Source organism: Mesoplodon mirus (genome assembly GCF_964341445.2).
Source record: "Mesoplodon mirus genome assembly, chromosome: 19".
In the NCBI taxonomy this organism is placed as follows: domain Eukaryota; kingdom Metazoa; phylum Chordata; class Mammalia; order Artiodactyla; family Ziphiidae; genus Mesoplodon; species Mesoplodon mirus.
The window spans coordinates 56,923,400-56,946,871 of NC_138995.1; the positions used below are offsets into that span (position 1 = coordinate 56,923,400).

Consider the following 23,472-nt stretch of genomic DNA (forward strand, 5'->3'; position numbering starts at 1 on the left):
TCAGGGCTCGAACACGTGTCCCCTGCATTGGCAGGCGGATTCTTAACCACTGAGCCACCAGGGAAGCCCCACACTTCAATTTTTTAAAAAAGCATTGAGATATGACCTCAAAAACAAAACAAAACTTGAGCGCATGTAATTTTATTTATCAGCGTTTATAGAGCAAGGCATGATTTTCAGCGCTTTACAAACAGAACTCATTTAATTCTCCCTGCAAACCTTACTAAAGAGCTAAGATTATCATTCCATTTTTTAGATGAGGAGACTGAGTAAAGAAATGAAAAATGCAATAAGAAGAATAGCTTTTCTTTCTGCATTCCTTAAATATTGACTGGGCTCCCAGAACGCTCATCTTCCAAGACCCGTACTTCCGGAGGGGTCCCAGAGGAACCCCTCTTCAGTTCAGAGGAATTCAGGGGTTACAGCGGTGCCCCTTCCCATCACTACTCTTTCCCCTCCGGGCTCCCGAACTGACATTTGATTTGCAGTCATTTACACAATGCCGACTTGGAGGCCAGGGCTGCATGCGGGACCAGGCCCTCGCGCCTCTTCCGGGATCAGGCGATCAAGAACCCAAAGCAAGTTGTAATAAGCCACTCGTTACCTGCAGATTTTCTTCTCTGCCAGGAAAAAGAGCACGCGCTCCTCAGCCCCGCCCCTTCTTCCGGATCGACGAATTGAGGCTCCTATTGGGCTAAGGCGGGCCACGCCTCTTCGTGTTCCCCAATTAACTCCTCCACTGGGTGCGCTCCCTCCTCCTCAGCCCCGCCCCACCGCCCCAAGTTACGTCGCTCCCTCTCTCCTCCTCCGTTTTCCCCGGGGCTGAGCTCGCGCGGCAAACCCACCGCCCCTTGCCTCTCATTGGCTGGTCAGGTCCCGCGCGAGCGGGATCGCGCCCTTCGCTCCCGCCCCCAAAGCTGGGCCATGCCTCTCCCCTCCCGCTTTCTTCAAGAGCCAGGGCGAGGAGGGTTTCGGCTGCTTCTGGCGCGCGCAAGGGTGCGCGCGCCTCTCGAGGACCACTCCCTCCGCCTCGTGCGCGTAGCCGCGGCTGCTGGCACCCCCTCCCGCGCACGCGCACTTGGCCACCCCAGTCCTCTGCCCGGTCGCGGGTAGCCTCGCGCTCTGTCTCGAGCCGCAGCCACCGCACTAGCGGCATTTCTTGGGGGCGCACGCGCACTGCGCCCTCCGCACCCGTTCCCTGGACGCGGCCGATGCGGTGGCAGTGAGTCCCTCGGGCGCGCACGCGCTCTCGCTTCTCCTTCGCCACGCGCCGGTTATCCCCTCGCGGCGCGCCCTCACGGGCCGTTATCCCCCTGCAACTGTCCCCGCGCCACGCACGCGCAGCAGCGAGGGGGAGCGCGCGCGGGAGCGGCGGCCGCAGGAAGGAGGCGCCGCCGCCGCCATTGCGAAGGAGGGAGGGAAGGAGCGAGCAAGGCTGGTCCGCCCTCCCCCTGGTTCCCGCCCCTCCCCCTTCCCCTCCCCGCCCCCCGCCCCGAGGGAGAGCCGCGGAGCGGCGGGAGGAGGAGGTGGAGGAGGCGGAGGAGGGAGCCCGCGAGGGAGGGTCCGCCCGGCCCCCCGCCGCCGGAGCTGCCGCCGCCGCCTCAGCTACCGCTGAACGAGGAGCAGCAGAACATGGCGCCGGGGCCGCCGTCGCCGCTGCCGGGATCCCAGAGGCCAGGGCCGCGCTGAGGGCGCCCAGCTGGTGAGTGCGCGAGCTCCCGGGCCCCGGCGGCGAGGCCGGGCGCCGCCCCGCTGTGGGGTCCAGGGGGAGGCGGGGACGGCGGGGCCCGGAGCCCGCGAACAATGGAGGAGCCGGAGGGGGAGGGGAGGGAGCGGCCCCCCAGCCCCCCGGGCCCCGCCGGCCCCGCCGCTTCGCGCTGCGGCCCGGCCCGCCGGGGCCCGTCTGCCCTTCGGACTTGCCCCTGCCCGCCCAGCCCTGCTGTCGCCGCGTCTGCCCCCACCCTCCAACCCATTGGGATCTCGGTGTCTGCCTCGGCCTCCCCCCCCACTCTGCTCCCAATTCTGCGCCTCCCCCTTCCCTCTTCCGCCCCTCAATGATGCCCTTCGCCCCTCCTAGACTGCAATGCTCAAGGGATCCACCTCCTCAGTGACCCTTCCGCATCCCTTAATTCTGGACCCGCACTTTGAGATTCGTGATCCTTCTGCCTTCTTCGATTCCGCTTTCACCACCCTGGATGTCCCCTTCTTTGACCCATCTTCTGTTACCCTCCGCTGTTTCACCGCCAGGAGCTGTCCCTCTAGGACCTGCGGTTCCACCTCCTTGGTGATTCATCCAAGACCCTGTTCGTCTTGGCACTGCTGCTCCTAGGTCTTCTCCTTGGACTTAATTCCACGTCCCTCTTGGGCCCTGCTGCCTGCTGACTAAACCTGCTCCCCCCACCCCGCATACCCCTGGACTCTCTGACCTTCGTCTGCCTCAGTTCAGTTCCCTGCTCCCTCTCGGACTCGGATGCACCATGCTCGCCTCCTACCCTGCTCAGACCTTGCTCCCGTCTGCCATTCAGAGCTTTTCCTCTCTTCCAGACCTTTCTGCCTCCCCACTCTGCCCCTCATCCAATCTCAGATCTTGCTGTGCCCTCCAGCCTGCTTGCTTTCAGACTTTGCTTTCCATGAGGCAGCCTCCTCCCCCTTCTCTGACCCTGCAGCTCTCTCGTTTCTGCCTTTCACTTCTCTGACCTTTCTCCCGAACTCAGCCTCTCCGCAGCCTCAAGCCCTGCAGTCCCCAGTTCTGCCCCAGTGTTCTCTTTGCCGTTTTCTCTCTTCCCCACCTCCTTATTGGCCCTCTTTTGAGCGGTTCGATTCATTTGCTCCGGCTTCCTTTGACCTGTCTCCCCTTCAGTATTTCTCTGTGTAAGACCTGCTTCCAGCCTCTTTCTCCAAGTCGTGTCCTCTTCACTTGGGCCCTTCTTAGATTTGTCCTTTACCTCACTGAACCGTCGATAACTTGTCTCTGATCCATCACCCCCTTCCCTTCCCGTTCTGCACCTCAGACTTGCCCCGGATCCTTCTTGCACCTGCTCTTGCGTTTGTTCAGTTCCGCCCCATGCTCTCTGTTTAATGCTTTCCTCGCAGCTCTGCCCCTTTTGGAGCTGTCCACTTGTCCACCTATTTTTTGGACCCATTTTAACTTCCTTACTGCTGTCCCCTGTCGGTACGGTCCTCTTTAACTCTGGTCGTCTTGTGACTGCCTCGCACCTCTGTTGCCTCTCAGTTCTAAGTTTTCCACCTGATCGTCTATCCCCCCACCATTTTGATTCAGCCCTCAACCTCCACTCTCTCCTTGCTCGTATTTGTCCTCCCCTTTTTGCCCTACCTCCTACCCCCTTGCTGAGTCTCCTTCCCCCTGCTCTGCCCAGTATAGAGATGTTTCCCCAACCATTCCTACCTGTCACTCCCCCCACCCCAGCTTCCTCTTAGAGCTGTCTCAGTTTTGGGCTAGAGTCTCCCTCCCTTTTGTGATCCCTCTTCCAGATCTGTTTTTCATTGCCTTGTTTTCTCCTTCATCTTTTCTTGCCCCTTGTATCTTGCTAGGCTTCTTCTCTTCCCATTTAGTTCCTGTCAGATTTGTTTCTCCCAGCTCCCCTGCTTGACCTGCGCATTCCCACTGGGTGCTTCCCTTCCTCAGGCATGCCTTTCTCTGGTCTCCATCCCTCAGCTTTGGAGGGGAAGGGGCTGGGTTGGGCCTCGGCTTCTGCAGGCTCAGGTTTAGACTGCAGATTCTCTCAGCTCTCTGACCCTGAGGGTTTTATCTCGAGGGATCCTGTGAGATCTGAGTAAATAGGTGGGGGTTGGTTGATTGGTTACTGCTGAGTCTGGGAGTGTCTCCCCCCATCTCCCCCATTTCTGCCAAGGTTAGTGGTGGTGGGGGTAGATCTCCTTTCCACTGCCCCGCTTTCTTTCCCGCTCCCATATGGCTCCCCAGCCCCTTCGGGTCCCTGGGCTTTGCAGTTTTGTGTCCTTCGGAAAAGGAGAGTGCAGCTGCTCACAGGTCTGTCTTCTCTTTCTCACTTTCCCTCCCTCCTTCTCTGAGCTATTGAGACAGTCGTGCCCCCTCCCCGCTTCACCTCCAAGCCAGCACCCTTTGGGAGAAGTTAGGAGTACGCTTTTTTGTTTGTTTCCAGCTGACAAGTCATACATGTGTTTTACCTTCGTCTGGGGAAATGCCAGTTCTCGAGTTCTCCCCAGTCCCACGGGGGGTTGTGGTCGCACTTGGTGTTTAGTGCTGTGGGTCTGCAGAAGCTGCCAGTCTTGACTTCTCTAATGGCCTCTGGTTTGCTTTGTGACCTTCGGGAGGGGTGGTGGAAAGTGGGCTTATTTCTTTTTCACCTCTGCTCCAGGAAGGATTCAGCTCCCTGGTCTTCAAAATGGTGAGGGCCTGGGTTTGGAAAGCTCTTTGCAGTTGTTTGTTGAAACGGAGTGCCAAGTGTCACTTAGATTTCTGCCCTCTGGTATTGCAGGCGCTCCCAGCCACAGGAGTTGAATGCTTATAGGTAGATCTATGTTTGGGAAAGGGAGGGGGCTCATTGGTGTACCAGGAGTATGTGGGTGGACCCTGACACTCCCCCAGCCTTTTGACTGCCCTGATTTGGTAGAGTGAGAAATGGGTGCCAGGAACTGTCTGATATGATTGGGTTTTTGGTTTATTACCTGCGAAATGTACCTTTGCTGCCTTTCCCTTGAGCTTCAGTGATCTTATGTTGGGGGTAGGGTTTAGTAAGTTCATTCAGAGGAAGAGGTGGTTTTTACAGAAAACCAGACAAGCGTTTTCCTTCCTTACCTTGGGAGAAGGAAGCTTTTGCATGTTCTAGGTTTATTTATTTTATTTCTTAAGTAAATCAAAAGCCTGATTTTTTTTTTCCCCCTGTGGCCTAGGGCAATTGCATATTAAAGCAGCCATCAAGCTGTGAAGGAGCGTTTACAGGAAGGAATTTATTTCTTAACTGAGCTATAATCAAACTTTGTTTACTTCAGCACTTATTTAGAATAGTTCTGTGTGAATGCATGTGAAATAAAAAACATTCACTGTCATCTACAGAATTGAACCATTGACTCATCAAATGTTAGGGCATTTGTATGTGAGACGGTGAGGGGGGCTGGATAGTAGATCCATATGGCCCCTTTAGTTTCTAAGTTCTTAGGGCTTTAAGTTTTGTGACAAGCAGAGTCTGGTAGTTGTAATTATCTGTGGCATTTGTCTTCACCGTTATTGACTTTAAGAATTTTGGTTCACTTCTGTTAGTTTCTGTTCATTTCTGAGTTTTGGCCTTGTGAACCATGATTAATTCTCTGAATTTGTTTGAGTTTATGTTCCTCATGTTGGTATAAATAGTTGTTTTGTTTTTTATTCTTAATGTGGACGTGGCAGCTGATTAAGAATAAAAACAACTGTGTATGCAGTACTGCTTAAATTCGTGTTCCAGGGTTTTAACATCACTGGCAGCATAGAAAGTTTCTGCGTGCCCAAAGCTTACGTTTACATAATAGGAAGAGAGGAGACAGAAGAACAAAGAGCTGATTTTTCTTCCTAAACTGGTAACTGATGTTCCAGAGCTTGTCAGATTTCTCTGATGGTAGCAGAGGCTCCAACTCCTGTATCAACATTTGCTTTCATGAAGGAATTGGGTGCTACAGAAATCTGAGGTGGTAGCCTTGGCCTTCTGGAACATTTATTGTGCCAGTTGGGGGTGGGGTGTGGAGTGGGGGATGGCGGTAGACCACTGTTTTCGACCTAGTAATATGTCTTCAAGGGCTCTTGCCCTGCCTAGAAAGTCTTTGTATTACTGGCCTGATTAAAGTTCCTGTCTTTTTTTATACTAGCCTTTCTTTTTGGCTTTGTCCCCCCTCCCTTACCCTCTGCCCCTTTTTTCTTGCCATGATGAAGGCCAAAGATTTAGGACAATAAAAAGATCAGAAAATAGTCATTCCTCTTTTTTTTTTTTTCTTTTTTGCGGTATGCGGGCCTCTCACTGTTGTGGCCTCTCCCGTTGCGGAGCACAGGCTCCGGACGCGCAGGCTCAGCGGCCATGGCTCACGGGCCCAGCCGCTCCGCGGCGTGTGGGATCCTCCCAGACCGGGGCACGAACCCGTATCCCCTGCATCGGCAGGCGGACTCTCAACCACTGCGCCACCAGGGAGGCCCAGTCATTCCTCTTGATACTGGACACATGCAAGTTGTCCTTGTGCAGATCCATGGGCCTGATGGTGACTTTTGACAAAGGACAGTCTGGGAGGAGTGAGGGTTGCATAGGTGACTGTAAACTACAGCCTCATAGGTGTTTGGTCAGTCTGTATGTGATGAGGAAACGCATCAGGTCAATACAGTTGGAGATTGAAAAGATGAGACTAGTTGTCTGTTTCCCTCTAGTCTTGTCTGCTTTCCCCTCTTCCGTCTGCTGTGGTGTTCTGAGAGGTGTTAGGTGTCTTGTAGGGCCTTCCTGTGATCTGCTTTGACTCTTGTCATTCACCAACTGGCAGTCTAAACAGTGTGTTAACATACTCAGTCACTGTGACATTTTATTTATCATCTAGTTCAGTCGTTTAAAATTTCTTTTCCACACTATATGAAATAGATAACTTGGAGATTCTCTGCTTGAAGAGGGAAGGTGACCAGCAGAAAACCCTTGGGTTTGGAACAACAGTTTGAAGCTCAGTGTGCCTCGTCTAGCCTCCTCATTTACAGTTGGGGCAATGGAAAGCTTGCAAGGGGCATGCTGACAGGCTTCCTGTTATAGTTGAAAAAGTAATGGGCATACGGGTAGGAGACCTTCTGGTCTAGGCCTTAACCTAATTAGAGGGACACTTGGACAGAATGCTTTACCACTCTGGCCTTCACATTCGTAGCCTGAAGTCTTGTGTGCCATTCAGCTCTGATTGTAGATTCTCGCCCTGGATCACCTACCACATCAGAGCTGGGACTGGGACTGGGCTCCTGGTGCTACTCTTAACCACTGCACCCCTCCCCGCCCCCCCCATCAAATCCTGTAACCCAGAACGGGCCAGGCAGTGGGGGGGCTCTTTCCCCAGGGGATGCAGTAAAATGAATTGGATTACCTTTGTTGTATGCTTTTTCATAAATAAACACTTGCCTCTTCTTCAGGCATTCACATGAAGACTAGTTTATAATTTGGGGAGAAAGGGGCATCCAGATTGTATTAACTACATAACTAAAACCATATACCTCTTAAAAACAATATGGAATTTTTCAAGCTGAGTCATTGTTGACCTAGGCTCTCAAATAGCAGTGGTCTGAATAGCACTTGAATGCTGGTATTAAGAAATGCAAACAAATCATTCATGTTCATCTTCCTGAAAGTTTATTTCAATTTAATTTTTGATACTATGCTTTATCAGGCTTCATCTGTGAAGAATTCTTGAAAATAATACTTGGCATCTGTCAGTCTAATCTTCATTTATTTGCTTCGCTGATGTTAAGAGACACCATTAAATTGATATATTAGCAGAGAACCAGCCATGAAGCATCCTCACAGGAAAGTAATATTTATTTTAGTCAAAAGTAGCCAGACTTGTCTATCTCCTTCATCCTTTTTGAAATGAGCATTTTCATTTTATGAAATTTGTGGCAGTTGTGATGTTGCATTATGCATCTATAGGTATTTCATACTTTTTAAAAAAATTAATTAATTTATTTTGGTCACACTGGACGACATGCGGGATCTACATGCGGGATCTTAGTTCCCTGACCAGGGATTGAACCTGCGCCCCCGGCAGTGGAAGGGCGGAGTCTTAATCACTGGACTGCCAGGGAAGCCCTCATACTTTTTTTTTTTTTTTTTTAATTATTTATTTGGTTGCACCAGATCTTAGTTGCGGCTTGCCAGCTCCTTAGTTGCAGCACGTGGGCTCCTTAGTTGTGGCTCGCGAACTCCTAGTTGTGGCATGCATGTGGGAACTAGTTCCCTGACCAGCGATCGAACCTGGGCCCCCTGCATTGTGAGCGCGGAGTCTTAACCGCTGCACCACCAGGGAAGTTCCTACTCTCATACTTTTTTTGCTCTCCTAGTGTCTGCCTTCTTATTTGGAAAATGTTCTCTTGCTAATCACTATTGTAATATTTGCGTTTGGTAATCAAACTTGAACAATTGAGAGGCAGCTTCCTATGGCATAAACAAAGTTGAATTGGTAAGAAGAAACCTGGGTTCTAGCCCTGGCTCTGCTGCTTACTAGCTGAGTGACTTTGGCCAAATCATTTTCACTTCTCTGGGCTACAGTTTCTTCATTAGAAAAATGAAGGGATTGTACCAGTTGGTTCCCATTATTTCCCATCATACCTAGCAAAATATCTTGTACATAGTAGGCCCCCACTACATACATGCTGATTGAAGCCAAGCTGGTGCCAAAGACTTTTTTCTTTTTTTGGGGGGGAGGGGGGGAGTTGGGGAGATGTGTACACTGACCATAATGGCTATTTTTAGGCTTGAAACTCTTAGATGGCATGCCCTCTTGGTCAACATTTAATCCCTGTACATACATACACACATATATCATAAGTGTCTTGACCAGGGCTACACAGCTAATAGATGCTAGGGCTATGTTATAAATCCATGTCTGTCTGATTCTAAAATTTGTGTTTATGTTATTAGACTGCCTTGCCTGCCTGGGATGTAAGAATAAGCTGTATTTCTAATCCCTTGAGGAATTCATAGTCAGTTATAAACAATTAACTATATATAATAATATGGGGTGGGGTGAGGGAAGTAAATGTTCAGTAGACTATTATTAATTTCTAGCTGCTTTGGAGGCAGTCCCATATTAATCTTAAAGATTTTCATATTCAGAGACTGAACACACATTAGGTTCCATATCACAGTATTTTAAAAGGAATCCACAGCCACAAGTACCAGCTTGTCTTTCTAGTCAGCATATTGAAGAAGTTGAGCATTTTATTTCTGACCTGGATTCACACCCAGGTATAACAAAACTGTAAGTAAATTTGTCTAACAGAAATAAGATGGAAATGCTTGGTCACGTAATAGCCTTAAATCTATATTTCGGGACTTCCCTGGTGGCCCAGTGGTTAAGAATCCGCCTGCCAGTGCAGGGAACATGGGTTCGATCCCAGGTCCAGGAAGATCCCACATGCAGGGGAGCAAGTAAATCCGTGCGCCGCAACTGCTGAGCCTGCGCTCTAGAGCCCGCAAGCCACAACTATTGAAGCCCGTGCTCTGCAGCAAGAGAAGCCACCACAATGAGAAGCCCACGCACCGCATCGAAGAGTAGCGCCCCCCCCGAAGCAACTAGAGAAAGCCCACGCACAGCAACGAAGACCCAGCGCAGCCAAGAAAAAAAAAATCTATATTTTCTTTGGCAAATAGAAAAGTATCTGAATAGCTCTTAATTGATTTTCTTCTGAGAAAACTCTCTAGACAACTACAAATGTATAGATAAAAATATACTTTGCCCCTTGTTTGTGTGGAGCTCCCTATAATACTTTTTTTTTTTTTAATTTCAATTCAGAAAGTTATTAAATAATGTTGGGGTGAGAGAGTGTTTTCCAGCTACAGTTAATAGCCTCCTGAAGAGTAAAAAAAAATATTGTTGCATTGTACTTCTTCCCATCTCCATTTAAAAGAAAGGTCAAAACCGAGTCTTCATCTGTTGCAGCCTGCACTGCTTAGGAATAAGACAAGGAAAATGATTACTGTTAATTGCCACGGGCAATTAAAAAGGATTCTTTGTTCAGTAACAAATTGATTGTGTACAAACGAAAGTCAGCACTGCATTAATACAAGATTATTAGATTCTTGAAATCAGCATCTTCAGCTAGAGTGGCTTTCACTTCAAGGGAATTGTGTCACTGGGAGTAGTGTACCTAAATGCTTGGTGATTAAAAGTGTCACTAGGTCTTGGACTTCCTTGGTGGCGCAGTGGTTAAGAGTCTGCCTGCCACTGCGGGGGATGCAGGTTTGAGCCCTGGTCCGGTAGTATCCCATATGCCACGGAGCAACTAAGCGCATGTGCCACAACTACTGAGCCCGCGTGCCACAACTTCTGAAGCCCATGTGCCTAGAGCCCGTCCTCTGCAACAAGAGAAGCCACCGCAATGAGAAGCCCGTGCACCATAGCGAAGGGTAGCCCCCACTCTCCGCAGCTAGAGAAAGCCCGCACGCAGCAACGAAGACCCAACGCAGCCAAAAATAAATAAAAGTATCACTAGGTCTTTATGTTTCAGAAATGCTTATTAAGTTTCTAGGTGGAAGACTGGTAGATGCTGCTTTTGTAATATCATTTTTTTTTTTTTTTTTTTTTCTTTTTGCGGTATGCGGGCCTCTCACTGTTGTGGCCTCTCCCGTTGCGGAGCACAGGCTCCGGACGCGCAGGCCCAGCGGCCATGGCTCACGGGCCCAGCCGCTCCGCGGCATATGGGATCCTCCCAGACCGGGGCACGAACCCGTATCCCCTGCATCGGCAGGCGGACTCTCAACCACTGCGCCACCAGGGAGGCCCTGTAATATCATTTTTAACGGACTGATATCATTGAATATTTTAATGCTGCTGATATATAGGAAATTTCTTCCACTGATTGGTCAGTCAGTTGAGGAATGCACATAAAACCTTTGATAAATGAGGAAAAAGGACCCTGACTGCTGCGGGAGTGGGTTATGGCACATGCCTGGTATTAGTCAAGAGCCATGAAGGCTTAAAAATGGTCAGTTGAGCTAAAGTAGTTGTGATTTGATGTTATACATGTATATACAAGGAATACATATTTTCTTATGTACAGGTTCCCTTAACGTTTTTTCTTTTTGTTTACTTTTCTTTTAATTAAGGAGCAACTTACATGTAGAAAAGTACATAAATCTTAAGTGTACATTTCTGAATTTTCTACATCTTGTACAGACCCCTTTTTCGTATGATGGGGCATAATTTCCTTTCCACACAATTCTTCATAAGTTGGAAACTGTCTGAGAGTCTCTATCTGTAAGGCAATTCAGTCATGACTTTAATATACAAATGTGAATGTGTAGGATCATATTTATAACTTTTCCAAGTTTGTTTGAGGTCATATACCTGGTAATGAATGGGATAATCGTGATCTCGTACAGATTACAAGTGTCGAAAGCATCTTGTAATAACAGATCTTTCCTATTTGTGTTGTAATTCCAGAGTTTTTGGGTCTCTGTTTACTTGGAATTGAAAGGAAATAGGTATGGTCACTGCTGTGACATCATGATGGGACTGTCAGGCACGCAAACTGGTGTGAACTTTCTGGTAAGCAGTTTGGCAATGTTTTAAGAGACACAATCCTTGATCTAGTTATAGGTATCTATATGGACCAAAAACTAGAGATGAGGACCACGATTTTATACAAAGATGTTAATTATAGTGATGTGTATTGGAAAGAAGAGAAGCAATCTAAATGTCTTAACTTTAAGGGAATGGTCACTTTATGGAAAAGTCTGGAGTCATGTAAAAAGGATGTTTTTGGAGAATTCTTGACATGGGAAAGTGCACACAAAATAAAATTAAGTATGAGAAAAAAGCAGGATATAGAACTATAAACAGTGTGGTTCCAGTTATTTTAAAATATATATGGGAAAAAGTGGAAGAAATATGCCAAAGTGCTGTTAGTATTTATCTCTATGTTGTAGAATTTTGAGTGATTAAATTTTTTTTCTGAGTTTTCCCATTTTCCATAATGATTTTACTGTTTTTTATTCAGAGGAAAAAAAGGTTAAACAATTTTTTTTTTTTTTGGCAGAGCAGTTGTATTATGTTTGGTTTTTCTTGAAAACATATGAAGGAAAAATGGAGCTGAAAAGCAAGAAATTAGTAATAGTGAGGTCTGTTGGACTCTAGTACCTGTGAAGGAAAGGCAGTTACCCTTTCTTAGCACAATAATTGCGTTAATTATAGCAGTATTACCAGTTAATAACAACAGTATGCTTACTGAGTGCCGGGAGACTCCTGAGCGTTCCCTCATGTTCTCCTCACCGCAGTCCTCTGCTCTGAGGTAGGTGGTATTTCATTTTCTAGTAAGGGAGCTGAGGCTTCCTGAGGGAACCTACCCAAGGCCACAGGGCTGATAGGTCCCTGAGGCAGTCTGGTTCAGAGCCTTTGCTTGGAGCCCCTGCTTTCTGCCACTTTCTCTGGTGTGCTATACACTTTACAGAACTGATTTTACCCCAGAGATGAGGAAGATAAAAGTCTGCTTCATGGCTGATAGCTGTAGCTATACCAAGGTGTCCCCCACCCCAACCATGCTTGTTTTAAAGGAGCCATGAGTACATTACTTCTTCCTTTTCTTGGTCAAAATCAGGAATGGACATGGAACTAGTTATATCTTCCCTTTTATGGGCCAAAAAATTCTTTAGATCAGATTTAAATAATTCTATTTATTTAATATAGTTGATTAATTTTACTTAAATATTTAAATAACTTAAATAATTAAGGACTATTAAGCAGAAGAGGGAACAAACTGGTTCTCTGAGCTCCAGAGGCTAGAGGTGTATGGAGACAAGTTTTATTTTTCCCTTTTCCTCCCCATTCAACCAGTGTTTGGGTGTCTACACTGTTGAGAGTACCAGCTGTACACAACATGCCTCCTCCTCTCTGAGAGTTTATATGCCATTTATAAAACAAAAGCAATTCTTCCCTTACAGGTGACACAAGGAACACCCTGTTTCTGTACCAGAAAGTAAAAAATTTAGAAGGCCAGTGGCCTGATTTTTTTTTTCCCGATCTTATCTTTAAGAATTAAGTGCAACTTAACATTTCAACACAAGAATGCGTTGACTAGGAAGACAGGTATCATCTTATTATGAGAAAGAAAGTGGTCCAAGTTTTATCTTGAATACGGAATAATTTGGAAATTAAAAATTTTATCTTATTTGTTTTTTTTTTTTTTTTTTTCTTTTCTTTTTCTTTTTTTTGTGGTACACGGGCCTCTCAATGTTGTGGCCTCTCCCGTGGCGGAGCACAGGCTCCGGACGCGCAGGTTCAGCGGCCATGACTCACGGGCCCAACCGCTCCGCGGCATGTGGGATCTTCCCGGACCGGGGCACGTACCCGTGTCCCCTGCATCGGCAGGCGGACTCTCAACCACCGCGCCACCAGGGAAGCCCCTTCTTCGTTTTTATTGTTGTTATTAACAGGACATTTGCACACACATATATCTGTTTATTTATTGGTCGTTCTTTCTTTCGCAAGGGAGAGCATCGAAGACCTGATGTTCATTTGCAGTGTGAGGTGTTTACATTTAGACATGAGGAAGAAATTGCAAAGTAGCTTAGAAGCTCCACAGGGTTTTCTTGTTTTGTTTCCCTGTTTATTCTGTGAACCCATCACATTTGTCCTAGAACACGTCAGTAGGAGCACAGTATTTGTTGAATTAAAGATACGATTTTTTGAGAGAAACCAGGAAAAATAAAGTCTCTGGAATCTTTTAGTCCTTAAATTCTTGGGTTTCTTCAAGTGATGTAAAAACCCTTTCTGCCATTTTCATTTTGCTTCTTACCAACTTTGTGACCTTGGACAAGTCATTTATCTTGAGTTCTTGTCTATAAAACAGGCCTAAATACCTATTCTGCCTTCTACAAAGGCTTTTTGTGTCCAGATTTTTTTTGGAGAGCTAAATGCCAACAGTGGATGTGGAATTCTGTAACATTGGACAGTCTTTCAGTTTTCTGGGAGGATGAAAAAGCACAGTTTGATTAATTAAACTGTTTAGGTAGGCCAGCATGTTAGAGGAAGCCTGATGAAGTTTTGAATCAGTAGAACAGCACATGCTATTGGTCTGTAATCTTGTAACTCACCCCAGGTAGCAGCCAATTTTAGGGCCTTAGCAGGGTCTCACACATCTACATGTTGTAGGTCATAGGCCAAGTAGCAGTTGTTGAGGTCTGTTTAGTATTCACAGTGTTAGCACTGAGGCCTCAGTTACTCTTTCTCCCATCACGATGCATGGCCTCGGGTCGAGTCCCAGTCCCACCCCTTGCCAGCTCTGCACCCTCAGACAACACACTTAAACTTTGGTGCGTTCAGGCACCTCATCTATAAAAAGGGGAATATCATAGTGTCTACTTATAGGGTCACTGTGCAAATTAAAACAGATAGTGTGTTTAAGAAGCTTAAGGTCACGCCTGTGTCATGGTAAATGCTCTGTAATGTCATTATTAGTGCAGTAGTTCCAGACTTGGCTTTTACAGACCAGTTGACAATATGGCGGTGGGAAAAAAAGTATTAATTTACCAATTTTTAGTTTCATCAGGGAGGACATTAAAAAAAAAGAAAGAAAGGGAAACTACTTCGTTGAAGAAAAAGGACCCACTATTAGAATAGAAGACAGCCATTTTCTCTTTTTTGGCCACGAGGCTTTCGGGATCCTAGTTCCCCAACCAGGGACCCCTGCAGTGGAAGCGCAGAGTCTTAACCACTGGACGGCCAGGAAATTCCCAAAAGATAGCCGTTTTCATGGAAGTTGGCAGCTTTACGTGGACATACGTAGGTGTATGTTTCTAATTCTCATTTTTACATAGACTGGAGAAAACTGCCACAGGCCAACACGAGTAGTATGTGGACAGGTATTAAATAGACAGATACCTGTCTCAGTTCCTCCATTTATTGTCACCTTAAGCTCTTCTCTGAGCCTTAGATTTCTCATGGGTAAAGTAAAGATACTAATAGCTATCTCACAGGGTTGTTTTGAGAAACCGGTGTAATGTATGAAAAATGTTTGGCGTATAGTAAGTGTTCAGTTGATAGAGCTTGTTATTCTCAAATGATTAGTTGAGTATTAAGCCAGTTAAGCGAAATCCCCTGTGCTTTGTGCCACTGGGAATTCCGAGAAGTAGGGTATTGTGCTTGATTGCAGAAGTTTCCTACAAAGGTGTCCTCTTCATTCTTTCCTCTCTCATTTATTCTCAACAAGTCACTGGAGACACTAAACAAAAACCTGACTGTTGCTCCCCTGCTTTAAAACCTTTGGTGCTTTTCTATGGTCTGTAAGATTAAGTCCAGATCACTAGTGTGTTCTATGGAATCCTTTATACGCTTTGGCCCATCGTGCCTTCCCAGTCTCCAGAACACGCTCTGTTCTTTTTCTGCCTCTGTGTGTTTTTTTAATTTATTTATTTATTTATTTATTTTTGGCTGTGTTGGGTCTTAGTTGCTGTGCGGGCTTTCTCTAGTTGCAGGGAGTGGGGGCTACTCTTGGTTGTGGTGCGTGGGCTTCTCATTGCGGTGGCTTCTCGTGTTGTGGAGCACAGGCTCTAAGGTGTGTGGGCTCAGTAGTTTTGGCTCACGGGCTCTAGAGCACAGGCTCAGTTGTGGTGCCTGGGCTTAGTTGCTCTGCTGCCATGTGGAATCTTCCTGGACCAGGGCTCGAACCCACGTCCCCTGCATTGGCAGGCGGATTCTTAACCACTGCACCACCAGAGAAGCTCTGCCTCTGTGTTTTTGATGAAGCTGGTTCCTCTTGAGAGTTCCCTTACCTATCCTCTGATTGGTGAATTTCCTGCTCATTCTTCAGCATCCTCTCAAGTGTACACTATTGAGACCTTTCTTCCTGGGGTTTTTCCTCAGCTCTGTTCCATTAGCACTTTGCTGGTGATGTTATACATATCACTTTTTTTGTGTGTGTAGTGATATGTTTGTATGGTTCTGAATCAGCAGTCACAAAACACCCATACTGTTCCCTTATCCCTGTCCCCCAGCCACCCACTTGTCCCCTTTGGAGACATCAGTGTTCTACCGGAGATTTTTTTTTTCCTTCCAGAGATACTTTATGCACATATAAACAAGCAAATAGAAGTATGTATGCATTCCCCCCCCGCCCCCTTTACATGAATAGTAGCATACTATGATTACTGTTCCGCATCTTCCTTTTTTCCACTTAATATTTTGGGAGATGTTCAGTGTTAGCACAAAGGAAGCTTCCTTGTTCTTTTTTTACAGCCTCGTGGTATTCCACTACACAGATACACTGTAATTAGCCAGTCTCCTGTTGATGGATATTGGATTTGTTTCCAGTTCTTTGCTTTTGCAATCAGTGCCGTAGGGGGAAACGTGAATATATGTCATTTTGCACGTGTGAGATTATACCTGGAGGAGAAATTCCTAGAAGTAGAATAGTTGTCTTCTACTACTACTTCTTTTCTTTTTTCCTTTTTTTGGGGGGGCTGCCATGGCTTGTGGGATCTTAGTTCCCTGACAAGGGATTGAACCCGGGCCACTGCAGTGAAAGCGCCGAGTACGAACCCCTAGACCACCAGAGAATTCCTGTCTTCTGCTTCTTAAAGCTAGGAATTTGTTTTTAAAAAAAAAAAAAAAGCTAGGAATTTGTTCTTTTTTGTTTTTCACTTTTCCTCATAAAGTGCCTAACTTGTCACTGGTGCCTAATTAATGCCTGAATGAAGGATAGAATAGTCCAGCTGGTAAGCCAAGATGGATTTTTGAAAAAAACTGGACTTTGATATCCTAAGTCCTGATATCAGGGGTCCACAGCTAAATCCTAAAGCTTGCCGAAGTTCTGGCAGCTGTCCCCCATGGCTTTGGGTGTTATAATAGCCCATAGGACATGGTTGGAAGATGTCTGTGTAGCTCGCTCAGCTTGGGACAGATGGGACTTTTCAAAACCCCTCTCCCAATATGACAGTCAATACAATATCCCTCTTCCCTGTGAGCTCACCCCTAGGGAAATCCTTTTACTCTCCACCAAATGAAACTAGGTCCTCAGAGACTCCTGCAGTAATAATAGCCAATGCTTCTTGAGTCCTTTCTATGTGCTAGGCACTGTTTTATGCACTTTACATGTATTAACTCAAGGAATCCATGTTAACAGACCTCGGAAATAGGTACTGGTACTATTCCTGTGCCCATTTTACAGATGAGGGGACTGAGGGCAGCATGTGTTTAGGTAATGTAGGTGGATTCAGAGAAAAGAGAGTAAGAAAAAAACAGCTGCCCCTTAGAAAGTACCAAATTGTTACACAGTTTTACCGGCTGGTTTTGTGTGTGTGCTCTCTTTTCTCTCTCTGTCTCTGCAGTTTCACCTTAATTATTGACCTTGATTATTGGGAAATGTTTCTCCCACTGAAGGGTATTTGGATGAACATGGTACATTCTTTCGTTTGTCCCCTTGATCCCTAGTTTAGCTTACCTGTTAAAGATTTCCAGAATGATCTAGCAGTTAATTCCAGTTCCATTTTCTGCCCCTCCTTTTTAGTGAGGTCCTAATTGGACTTTATAATTTAGTTTTTTCATCTAATCTTGTCTTAGCAAAATACAATCAAAGCCTGTTACCCAATTCTTTCTGTTATGCCTCCTTGAAAAATTTGCTTTTGATTTTTGGGGAATAGCCCTGGGAATTTTGGTATTGCATGATGTTCAGGGGGAAAGCCAGTGGCATGTGTTGTGTGTCATCAGCCAGCCTGGAATGCTCACTTTAATAACCATGTCAGATGCATGTCTTCCCAGAAACCTTGCCCAGATCCTTTCTCTACTTCCAAGCTCTGAATCAGCATCAGGGCTTCTTTTAGATCAGCCCTGTCTAATCACCTCTGTCCTTTACAACGGCCACCAGCCGCGTGTTTCTACATGAAATGTAGCTAGTGGGAATGAGAAACAGAATTTTAAATTGTATTCAATTTTGATTAACCTTTAAATGGGCAAAGCATTAGGGAGTGCAGATGTAGACTGTATCCTCCACAAGGGAGAGATTCTTCTTTTCCTCCCTCTCCTAACTCTGACATAGGACCATACTTCGTATGTATTTAATGAATGTTTGATAAATAGCCCTCAGATAAATAGCTGAAATATGTAAAGAAAGTTAAAATATTCCTTAAATTCTACTTCCTAGGAGTAGCCATTTTTAAGAATTGTGTTATAGTTGTAGAAAAAATTGCCAGTTTTCATTGGCATTTCAGTGATTTCTGCAAAGAATTCATCCTTGATTCTACAAATTGAAATTCACCAGGGTTGTTGTAGGTTTGGGAATTTTCGGAGATGGAGGCTTAAAATAAATATAATAGAAAGGGTCATACATTTAATAGAAGTATGACTAATATTGGTCAGGTAGCTTTATGAAGATTGTTGTGACATAATGGAATTCTGTCCTAATGACTAGAGTCCTTAGTGAACATCTAAGAGGATGAATCATCATTCTTTCCACTTCCATATCCCAGATGATTTTGCTGGCATTTTGTTTTGAGGATAAGTCGGGTGTTCCGGTGTTTTTGGCTTGATTCCTTCTTGAGATGATTGGGGTATTTGAAGAGAGAGAGATTTAAGGATTTATTACTTGCTAGCAAGACTAAAGAAGCAGAAACGGATCTGCTGTCATTTCTTTTCTCTTCCATAGTGGAAGCAGCACCATGGGCCAAGGTCTTTTTGTAAAGGGGGAGGCTGTGTGTGTGTGTGTGTGTGTGTGTGTGTGTGTGTGTGTGTGTGTGTGTGTGTGTGTGTGTGTTTCACGTGCATACGCTTTTCCCATGTAAAGATGTCACTGATTTAGTTTTTATTAAATTTCCTTGAATCCCTAATGGTTTTCCCTACTCCAAATCATTTGTTTTTGGGAACTTCCATTCTGTTCTGAAATGATGTAGTATTTACATTGTAAGTGGGCTGGTGATGTTGGGGCCTAGCGAGGCATGGATAGAGTGATGAAAAATGATAAAACTGTGGTGCTCAGGAGTAAAGGAAGGAATTTTTTAAAGTCTTTGAATTAAGTGGAATGTGGCATTGGATCCTGGAACAGAAAAGAGAATTAATGGAAAAACTGAAACCCAAATAAAGTCTGCAGTTTAGTTTTTTGTACTGGAGATAATTTCTTTGTTTTGACACGTGGAAGTCTAAAATTATTCTGAAATAAGTTTGAAGAAAAAGCCAGGAAGAGCAAGAGCATTTAAGGGCCGTGGGTTCACTAAGCGGGGTGGGGTTTACATAAATTTAGATTCTATAAGGGCCTTCTGGGACCTCTGCCTTTTCTCTGTCCACTTCCCTCATTAAACTCAGTGTTCCAGCCACGTTGGATGACTGTAGCTCTTCCAGAGGTCCTTGCTTCTGACTCTTTTCATATACTGTTTTCTTTTTCATGGTATATTTTCCTGCCGCCCCTTACCCCCAAACAAACCAAACCAAACCAAAACCAAAGCCAAAACAAAACCAAAAACAACCCCCACAAACAAACAAACAAACCAAAAAAACAAAAACACAAAACTTAACTAATTCCTTTTAATTCTTTAGGTCTGCCTTAGATTTCACTTCCCTCAGAAAGCCTCCCCTGACCTGCAGTGGTCAGCCCCTTGCCTGAGTTCATCCCTGACGTGGTACTTACTACTCTGTGTTCTGATTGTCTGCTTTCTTCTCTCTTTATCCAACTACGTCTTAACACCTTGAAGACAGGGGCTGTGCTTTTCGCCATTTTATCTCTAAGCATATAACCCAGGAATCTAGGCATCATTCATGTTCAGGAAATGTTTCTTGAATAAATATCTTTACAACAAGAAACAAGACTCCTACTCACACCCCGTCACCCTCTCAGACCCCACTGGCAGTTTCCCTCATTCCTTTAGGGGGATGGTGGCTGTACTTTGCTGTATAGTGGCATATATACCATAGATGGCCAAATCCCTGCCATAGAGAGAGAAATCAGGACTATAGAGATGAGAAAGCACATTTTTAACAAACTTAGTCTTGTATTTCAAGCTCCCAGGGGTCCAATTCAGGAAAATATTTTGTTTTAAAATCTGCTAGTTATGTACCAGACTATCTTTTCCTGCACTACATTAATTTATATCTCACTTTACACTAAGAGATAACACGTAGGTTGTTTTAAATCTGTTCTTTAAGTAAACCATTATCTAGATAATTAATATTGTCAGATACGACGCCTGCTTTTGAATTTCTGACATTCTATTTGGGGGAGAACGAACATGCTTACCCCACAGTTTTTTACTGTGGCATAATAACATGAATCAGGTAGCGAGAGTAGCGCCCTTCGTTGCGGTGCGCAGTGGTGAGACATTGCCAGTGCTAAAGCTATTACCTCTGTCTTCAGTTTCCCTTATGTCGGTATGACCTCAAACGAACAAAAAGGTTGATGAATTTGGGTTGCATCTAGTTAGACGGGGCTTAGAGATGCGGATTCTAAGGAAAAGTTACGAACTCAAGGGTCTATGGACCCTTAAGGGATTGAGATCGGGGAATATCCATGATGCTGTCAAGAGTATGTGCTGGATTTTGGTTCTGTTTATTTTCTGTGAAGAGAGGATCTGTAGCTTTCTTTTAATTCTCAAAGGAATCCCTGACCCAAAAAAGATTAGAACTACTGGTTTAGAGTAACACTGACACCCATGGCCTCATTTTGTCTCCCTTTTATTTCACCGTTTTAGATTGGGCACTGCGTTTTGTTTTTCCCTGATATTTATTTGGAGGCGTCTACTGTTGAACATCTAAGGGAGGGAGGAGTGTGTTAAGTTTTCTTTTTGGAAGCTTGGTTTATGGCTCTTAAGCCTTCATGTATTCTCTCATTGTTTAGTAAAAATGTCTTTGTATTTGAAATATGATTACTACTTTGCTAGGTCTAAGTAGCTGAGCAGTGGTCATATAAAGATGAAAATGGGGACTTCCCTGGTGGTGCAGTGGCTGAGAGTCCGCCTGCCGGTGCAGGGGACACGGGTTCGTGCCCCCGTCCGGGAAGATCCCACATGCCGCGGAGCGGCTGGGCCCGTGAGCCATGGCCGCTGAGCCTGCGCGTCCGGAGCCTGTGCTCCGCAACGGGAGAGGCCACAACAGTGAGAGGCCCGCATACTGCAAAAAAAAAAAAAAAAAAAGATGAAAATGACTAGGTTCTGGCCTTAAATAGGCTTTCAGTGATATACAACGTAAGCGCTCAGAAATGGTAGCTAATAGTCTCATGGGAACAACTGTCGTGTAGTGTCATGGCTATAGTCTTGGAAGATGTGTACGGGGTAGAATAGGAACATGAAGGGAAAATTATCCAGACTTTATTTTATTGAAATTTCACCGTTGGGGTTTCCCTGGTGACACAGTGGTTAAGAATCCACCTGCCAATGCAGGGGACACGGGTTCAAGACCTGGTCCGGGAAGATCCCACATGCCACGGAGCAATTAAGCCCGTGCGCCACAACTACTGAGCCTGCGCTCTAGAGCCTGCCACCCATAACTACTGAAGCCTGTGCACTTAGAGCCTGTGCTCTGCAACAGGAGAGGCCACCGCAATGAGAAGCCCGCACACGACAACGATGAGTAGCCCCTGCTTGCCGCAATTATTGCATGCAGGGGTGTAACATAGATGAGGTGCTTAGGGTCATTGACGAGCTGGAGAGGCAGTTGGAAATACAACAGTGACTGAGGTCCAAGCTGTGACACACGCATTCACGTGGAACTCTTTTAAAGACTGTTGACACCGTTTCCCCCCTTCTGTGGACAAGGTTCTCTTTGCCCATAGTCACTCAGCACGCATTTATTGGCCACCTGTACGTAGGGTGTGTAATACTGGACTGGAACCTTTGACTGGACTGTTTGCGTAGTAGGAGAGGGCAGTATCTTTTGATCACTCCCCATAATCAATATGGTGACAAGGTCCTTTTTGCTGGGAGGCAGTATAGATGGCCTTTGGAAGTCAAAATGCCCGAGTTCTAAACCCAGCTCTGCCATTTGCCAGCTGAGTAGCCTTGAGTCAGGTCAGTTGATCCCTCTGAGCTTCGGTTTCCTCTGAGATATAACTATTATGTCGGACTTTAGCATTATATGCTGCCTATCAGCCGCCTTGCCGAGGGCCTGAACGACGTAGTCAAGCCCAGTAAGTAGAAGCTGTTTTGTTACTAGCTGATGGAGATTATAAAACTTGGAGAAATTCTCTCATTTTATTTATTCACTAAAGATAATTACTACATCACTCAGAAGAGAGATTCTACATATGTGAATGGGAGGAATTGGGTACTCCTGGTTAGTATTAGAAACTGCGATTATGTCTTTTTTTTTTTTTTTTTTTGGTTAGTCCTGTTTGTTCCATAATTTTTACTAGCGAAAGGTTCTTAACCTGGGTTCCTGAATTTTTTTGTGTAAGTGCATTTTTCTGAGAGGGAGGGTCCATATTTTCATCAGATTGTCAAAGGGATCCTTAACTGCCAAATGATTAAGAATTGGTTAATTGACCTATTATTAGGTCAGTATAGAGTCACAATTGGTACCCTTGATCTGAAATTATCCATTATAGTAAGATATTACTGAGAGAACTTTTCCAAATAAAAAGAACGTGAGGAGGATATAGAGTGAATACTCAAAAGCTTTTGGGTGCTACCCTTATCTATTTATTTATTCTTCAAGCTGGGAGGAACTGGGGCAAGTAGGAAAGGAAGAGAGGTATCAGAGGGAGTAAGAATCCACCTGAAGAATTAAATGCCAGCTTCTTGCCCACATATTCCACAGACTGATTCTAGGTCATCACTCAGCCTCCTCTTCCCTCTACTGTAACTTCCAATGAGGCTGAATCATTTGTTTTCTTCCAGACATGTTTTAAGGTTTTATCACCTCATGTTGGTCCCTCTGCCTAGACTCTCCTTTCTCCCATAATTTGCAGGTCCAGTTCTCTGTGCTTCAGAGCTTCTTCCTGATGCTGCCTTTCTTTAAATTTATTTATTTTTATTTATTTTTGGCTGCATTGGGTCTTTGTTGCTGCACGTGGGCTTTCTCTAGTTGCAGAGAGCAGGGGCTACTCTTCATTGTTGTGTGCAGGCTTCTCATTGCGGTGGCTTCTCTTGCTGCAGAGCATGGACTCTAGGTGCGCGGGCTCAGTAGTTGTGGCGCAGTAGTTGTGGGCTCAGTAGCTCTGCGGCATATGGTATCTCCCCGGACCAGGGCTCGAACCCATGTCCCCTGCATTGGCAGGCGGATTCTTAACCACTGCGCCACCAGGGAAGCCCGATGCTGCCTTTCTTAATTGTCATCAGCTTATACATCCCTTGAAAGCACTCACTCTCATTCATCTTTTGTCCTCCAGAGGCACAGTCCTTTGTATGGAGTTAGGCACTAAAGTGAAGAATGATGCATAAGATGGAACCTTATATCTGCTAAAGGGAGGAAAAAGATACAGGTTAAAATTCTGAAAACAGAAGCAACCTAAGTGTCCATCATCGGATGAATGGATAAAGAAGATGTGGCACATATATACAATGGAATATTACTCAGCCATAAAAAGAAACGAAATTGAGTTATTTGTAGTGAGGTGGATGGACCTAGAGTCTGTCATACAGAGTGAAGTAAGTCAGAAAGAGAAAAACAAATGCCGTATGCTAACATATATATATGGAATCTGAGAAAAAAAAAAAGGTCATGAAGACACAGACCTACTAGAGAATGGACTTGAGGATATGGGGAGGGGGAAGGATAAGCTGTGACAAAGTGAGAGTGGCATGGACATATATACACTACCAAACGTAAAATAGATAGCTAGTGGAAAGCAGCCGCATA

General features: G+C 45.4%; 1 protein-coding gene across 3 annotated transcripts in view; it reads left to right on the forward strand.

Moving 5' to 3' along the window:
- Nucleotides 1-965: 965 nt before the first annotated feature.
- Nucleotides 966-23,472, forward strand: part of ARHGAP35 (Rho GTPase activating protein 35) — a 122,661-nt gene continuing 100,154 nt past the window's right edge. For 2 of the 3 annotated variants that reach the window (XM_082606266.1, XM_082606264.1), the window contains exon 1: nt 966-1,702. The gene's annotated coding sequence lies outside the window, so the exon portion shown is untranslated. Of the gene's footprint in view, nt 1,703-21,627; nt 21,803-23,472 lie in introns of those variants that run through there. The other variant, XM_082606265.1, reaches the window with a different exon arrangement.